Source organism: Brachyistius frenatus, unplaced genomic scaffold, assembly GCF_029030835.1.
Source record: "Brachyistius frenatus isolate BFR_SWC_R1_liver_20210118 unplaced genomic scaffold, ASM2903083v1 Contig_10, whole genome shotgun sequence".
In the NCBI taxonomy this organism is placed as follows: domain Eukaryota; kingdom Metazoa; phylum Chordata; class Actinopteri; family Embiotocidae; genus Brachyistius; species Brachyistius frenatus.
In genome coordinates, this window is record NW_027210609.1 from 7940624 (window position 1) to 7947514 (window position 6891).

A 6891-nucleotide genomic window follows, 5' to 3' on the forward strand; every position below is an offset into this window, starting at 1 on the left:
CCACTATGAACACAAGCTGTGATGGCTCAAACCTTATAGGTGTCATGTCATAGTTGGGAATCACAATTACAGAAGAAATCAAACAGCAACAATGTTACTGACAAGTTAGAGATGGCAAGCGAACCGCTGCTTTCAATGTAAGGACGCTTATATACCTCAACTCTGGAAATGAAATTGAGTGACTTTAAAAGAAATCAGAACAAGTCAGACCAACAAATCTAACAGCAAAGCCCCGATAAGGTCACTTGATCTCCATCGCAAGGGGTACATAGCTGTCGTTGTATTAAGAAAACAGAAACACAGACTTACATTGGTTTCGTTAGAAAAACATGTTCTCATGTCAACAACCTCGCGCGAGCCTGTGATAATCAAATCCCCGCGTTGCAACTTGAGCACACGTGATGTTGTGTGATTCCACGGAAAAACAAACAAACAAACAAACAAACAAAAAAAAGATAATTAAACGTTTACGGATTGACTTTAAACGGTCGGCGTCCAGAAGGGGACGTTGCGTTTTCTTACCGTGCCGTCAAAGGTTCCGCCGCCAACGCCGTGACTCCGGTGCGCTTTTCTGACCGGGGGTGTGTGTGTGTGTGTGTGTGTGTGTGTGTGTGTGTGTGTGTGGGGGGGGGGGGGGGGCACACAGCGAGCTTCAACTTAAAAACTACCGAAGGAGACTGCGCGCTTCAAACTTGTCAAGATAGTTCACGGCCCACTGAAACTTCTCTCCGCCGCACCGCTACCCCGGAAATCATCACGTCCTCACCGAGAAGAGAGAGAGAGAGAAAAAACAACAACAACAACAACAAACACGCTTGAAAGAAATACAAAAATAAACACTCTGCAGCTAAATGGAGAGGCGGTGGACCGTCGACGTAAAGCTGATCTTTCAACCATTGGGGGGGTTGTCGCTTTAAAAAGATATCGAGCGCGGAAAAAGTTTTGGGCTGCAGTTTAAAGTTTAATGTATACGAATACCTGAAAGCAAATTTAATTTTTAATACGCGGCGGTGCGTCCCCCCCCCCCCCCTCTACACATTAGTGGCACCATATTAATAATTGACGACCTGCTGCCCAACCTTACCTCGGCTCACCTCACTTTCAGGCACTTTGGTTGCACACCTGAACTGCAGCAGGCTTCCCCCCCCCCGCCCCCCATGTGTCTAAACTATGGCCGTCTTTCAAAGTACTGTTCATTTAAGTGGATACGGATTATATATACGTCTTTACTTTTGCATTAATCTCTCGTCTGCCCGCGGTTAACGCAGCAAATTCAAATGTTCCCACCGTGCCCTCGCATAAACCCGTAAATGTTAGACTGCGCATGAAGAAGCTATGACCATCAAGCCACCGCGTCTCACTGCGAAGCAATGTGCCGGCACTTTTTTGTTTTGTTTTGTTTTTTTTGGACGCTCCAATAAACTTTAAAGCAAGTTGAAAATGGACTACATCCGTCCAGAAGCAGCTGTGGTGAACGTGAGCGTCAGAACAGCAGAAGCTCCGGTGAAAGCTCTCGACCGACCGACCGACCGGACTGCGTCTGCTCTGTAAATATTGATTTTCCAGACAGACACGGGGACAGGACTGAATATAGGACAAAAACACGGGGCACGTTGGGTTTAAAAGCCATCGAAATGTGAAAAAAAAAAGAAAAAAAAATCAATCCTGTAGGGTTTTAAAAGACAATAGTGGGTCCAAAAAAAAGAAAAGAAAAAAGGATTCCATTAATGAGCATAAAGGTTGTCCAAACACAGGCTGTGCGCTCGGGGCTATTTGACTTATTGATGCTCATGTTGCTAATTGGAGGGAGTTGGAGGGACGTAAACAGAATATATACGTTTTTATATATAATCACATATATTTACATATTCACTAAAAAAGAACGAGAGTTGACATCGGGACTGTTTCACCTGCACCAGCAGGTCTTACAGCGACATCTGAAGGAAGTCACGGGAAACTGCAAGGAGCGTTTAATAAACCAACACACAGCCAGGATGTTATTTTTTTTTTTTACCAGAAAATAAGGCACACTGCTTATTTGGTGGGGTATTTATGTAACTGTATTCTTTTAATTGTTCGTTGAGCGGCGCTATAATTAACAGCCTACACGTAACCTCTAATTATCTGATATAAAATACTTGAGTAGCTGGTTATATTTCATTCGATTACATTTCAAAAAAAGAAATTGCACTTTCATATTATTTAACTGACTGCTGAAGTTTTAACGTCACAGATTCAGACTAGAAACAAATGATCAGGTTGTAAAATAGACCTCTTTGTTATGGATGTCTGCAGCTACCTTTTGGGGAGAGTTACTGTAAATTTGTTCAAGCTGTTCGTCTTCTATTGGATTGTTAGGTTATTGTTTCATTATGTAATTTGTTGATGTTTGTATAATTTATTGTCGAGTTCTGTCTATTTCAAAAAGGTCCGTAGACGTGTGGGCATAAAGTTTAGCTCATAAATACCCGAGATTGGTCCATGCTACCCTTAAAAAAAAAAACAACAACAAAAAAACACGCTCTTACATATAAAAGAGTTCCTCCCGAACAACATTAGTGTACAACAAATGCCTCTTTCAGGGTATATTCTCTGCATCAATACTTCCATTTTAATACATTTTGCTGACATCTGTACTCACAAAATTTTGAATACCCGATCTTTGCAGTAGAGTATGCCTTCATTGTGGTCCACTACAGTAGAATATACTGACTGCTGAAATCAGTTAGTTACACTTTCATTATCTGTCCTCGAAGCACCACACGGGTCGTCAGACAGGCGGAGCTCTCGGTCCATCTACTCCCACAGCAGCGGCGGGGCATCGTTATTTCTAAGGGTGGGTTTTTTTTTTTTTTTTTTTTTGTTCCCCTCCTTTCCCCCCCCACCCCTCGTGGGATACAGACCGCTATTCTCAGACCCAGGAGCCACAGTCGAACAAGTGTGGCCTCATCAAAAGGACCGTGAAAGCAGCGACAAGGGTACACATTTCAAGGTGAAGGATTGAATGGACCGTACGCGCGTTTGGATGTAGATTTGTGCCCCGCGGAGCCACCTGCAGTAAGTCAAACTACAAAGAACTTTTCTTGATTTTTGTCTTGGCTTGTTTACCCCCCCCACCCCACACATAACAGGTTGCTTTCAAGAGGAACCACGCTGTCGGAGAACAGGCTGAAAATTGGTTGATCAACCAGGTTTTGGTTGGGTTTTTTTCTCCCCTCTTTGCATCTTTCCTCTCGGGCATCTGCTTCACATTGCTGCCGGTTAATTCTGAGCGCAAAGCTTTGTTAAATGATCCATTTCTGGACTTTAGAGAAAGAGGGTTTTTTTGGGTTTTTTTTCGGTCAACTGTTGCACCGAAACCACCTCGTTTTATCACATTTTCACCAAGATTAAGGGCTGGTCCTTGACTTTCTTCTTTTTTTTTATTTATTTATTTATTTTTTTAATTAGGCTATTACGGAATTTTATGATGCAAAAGTCCTGGAGGTCATTTAGACAGTTACAGATTGTAGAAATGCATGTGATTGATTCATGGGTACTTCTCAGTGGTGGAAAGTAACTGAGTACATTTTAGGTTACTCAAGTACTGTCCTTAAATACAATTTTAAAGTACGTGTTCTTTACTTGAGTGTTTCCATTTAATGCTACATTATACTTCCACTGCACCGCATGGGAAATAATCTACTTTCCACTCCACTGCAACACCTTTACTTTCTTTTCAGATGAATATTTGACACAATGGATAACACGCTTTTGAAATACAACATATTGTTAGAGATTAAACCAGTGGATTTCAATCTTTTTGTCTTCTGAAATCTTACAAAAAGCAGTGTGTTTGGGGTCACAGTCAGATAAATTGCAATTGAAAACGTTCTTTAATTCCAGTAAAGGTTCAAAGAATCAAACATCATACCAAAAATCAAAGATTAGAGAAAAAAAATAAATAAATCTGAAAACAGATGTGTGCCCTTGATCCGTGTTTTTTCTTATTTCCTCTACCAGTAAACTCTCTCAACCCCTCTGCTGTCCCGGTTGAACATAATAAAGTAGTTCAACCAGTAGCTCCACCTCCAACTACAACATTGACATGCTGCGGACACACTGATGCTTCAGTTTTAATAATCTAATGATGTCATATAAAAATGGATCAGTCAGATGGACCAAAGCGGTACTTTAACCTGACTAGTTTTTGCTGCACTTTTACTAAAGTAGGATTTTTCATGCAGTACTTTTACTTGTAATAGAGTATCTTTAACATTACTTGCATTGGTAGTTGTACTTTAGCAAAAGGATCTCTTCCACCACTGGCATTTCTTAAACCCCTTTAATGTATAGATGCTGCAATAAAAGGCAATTGTGTACCCTCCTGTGTGTGAAATTCCATGGAAAAGTTTGTTATTCTGTGTGCATACAAGAGGTTGGATGAGGCAGCCTGGTGTGAGAAGCAAAACAAGTTGCCTATTTAAAACAGGCAACAGTGTGTAGTGTCCTTGCCAATCAGAGGGAACAGAAACATAGTCTGAAAACCAAAAACAACACTCGTCCCCTCATATTTTGATATGGGGATATTTTGAAGCTTTAATCTGTCATCTGTCCTCTTATGAACATAATAAAAGCCTAATCCATGCTTTGGCGCTGCTACCTGCTGGAGTGACATATTTAAGTTGCTGCGTGACCTGCCTCAGGCTTCAACGACAGCTTTGGGAAGGAGCTCAGAGGGGATGAAGCCGTGTGGTGTTGGGAAACTTCGCTCCACCTGACAGCAGTTTGGACGCACTGGAGCAGCCGAATGCTTGGTGACACCATGACTGAAGTGGGATATCATGTGATACTGACCACCGCGCTGTCCGGCGCCTTGGTGGTGGCAGTCGTGGCAGTGCTCTGCTACTTCACCTGCAGGCTGGCCGGTTCGCTGCCTCTGGGTGGACCTGGCAAATTTTGAGGCCACTCACGACCGATGGCTCACCGCATGGAAATGGAACTACCTCCTGGAATTTTTTACTGTGCCTTATATATCCATCAACATCTGCGGGGTTGGTGCCAAAATATTCTTTGATATGTCTTGGTTGGTTCAGACTTGTCTGTTTCCTGTGTAACTCTGGAGCTCGGCCCAGTTTGTAGTGTGAGCGTACTTCCTGAGGTGCTGATGAGGTTATCTCTGAAAGCTAGTGGGAAAGGAGGAGTTCCAGCAGTAGTTGACAACAGGCCAGGGGTTGATGGGAAATGACAGTTAACAAAACAAAGAGCGGTTCACCATATAATGCTGTACTTATGCTTGCAATGAAGAGGATATCATAGATGTTTGAATGCAACACAGTCTGTACCTACAGAAATAATCAGGAGCCTCTTTTGTCAGAACTGCATAGTTAAAAGATTTTTGTGATAAAAGCCTGTGCATATTGCCTTGTTGTTTTTTTTGCTCTGGGGTGGACGTGTCCAGTCAATCATTTGGTGTTAATCGGCTTTGTTATGGCTCTTAAACCTCTCAGTGCTATGGAGCTCAATCCCATTAAAATGACCTTGACTATAAGCACGGGGAAGAAAGGCGGAGGGTGTGGATAATTATGGATGAAAGCCTGACTGGCCAGGACCCATATGGGCCCCTGTTGTGACTACTTACATTCACAGCAAGGCCTCCAGCTTAACTTCTTTTGTTTCTCTTGCGAAGTGTTTGTGGGCTGAGAGAGATCTACTTTTGAACAAGTCAGATCAACAAATCAAAGAGATTTATTTCATTTACACCTCTGCGATGAGAAGAAAACTGATCTATTTATTGCGCCTTTTGCCTCCCCCTGCGGCCTTATTGTGTTTTACCTGTTCCTTTATTTGGCATGCATATTTGACAGAAGGAAACAAGTATTAGAATCGCTTAGCTTCACAATTTCTTCCTTTTATGGACAATATTTTCAATATGGTTTTCAAGAAATACACACAAATATAAACCCACCAGCAATGCTAATAATACACATCAGCCACAACCACAGAGTTGATACTTGGCTGAAACAGGCTTTCTCAAAAATCAACACGGAGTAAATAAATATTAAATGAGTATGTCAGAGTCAGCGCGTGACACACACTTAATTGATAGTGCGTGTTCTTATTTTCCTTGCAGTTGTGACACGACTGCAGACAGGCTTCCTCTGGCTTCTCAGAGTGGCATGTTATGACTGTCTAGAGTGACACGCGTCAGCCACACACAGACGACAACATGAAGGTGACAGCCCTGCTCATCGTTTGCTCCTGTCTGATCTTGGGGAGTCCGGGGAAGCCACAGTTCCCTGGTAAGTCGCTGCGTTCTTTGTTTGTGGGGCCAAAAATAAATGATGTAACCTGACCAGAGGTGTCCAGCACACATGGCAGACTTCCAGAACCTGCAGGAGAAATTTTAGAACTTTTAAAGGAAGTTTATCAGAATGGACTTCCTGTTTTTTAGAAAACTGGATATTTTTTTTGCTGCTGTGTTCAATTTGGAGGCGCCTCAGGAAGTAACAAGAATTTACAGTTTACGTACTATTTTACAATCTATTCAACCTGCTGACCGGTTGGAAATATTTGTGTATTTATCATGTGTCAGCACAATTAACACACAATAACTTATTTGGTCTGAACAAGTGCCAAAAACAAGAATACTGACTTTACTATCATGGGAAAGTAAGGAAACCTCAAATATTCACTTTTGAGAAGCTGCAATCACTTATTTTTTGGACATTTTTTGACAGTCCGGTGTCCCTGTATGATCTCATATAAGTATGGTTTTCCTCCACATTTATTACACTTCAAGCTTTTTCAACTGCCAAAACCTGCATCTGTTGATTCTGTAACTATCTCAATCTAGCCAGTCTTGTTCATTGCAATATACAGAGCAAGAGAAAGATCCAAAGTTTTGGAACA

General features: G+C 41.9%; 1 long non-coding RNA gene across 1 annotated transcript; it reads left to right on the forward strand.

The window, feature by feature from the left end:
• The first annotated feature begins 2930 nt into the window (after positions 1-2930).
• On the forward strand, positions 2931-6887 carry LOC138616363 (uncharacterized). Its single transcript, XR_011310592.1, has 3 exons — positions 2931-3057; positions 6113-6281; positions 6862-6887. It is a non-coding gene; the product is annotated as an uncharacterized lncRNA (long non-coding RNA).
• Positions 6888-6891: the final 4 nt, after the last annotated feature.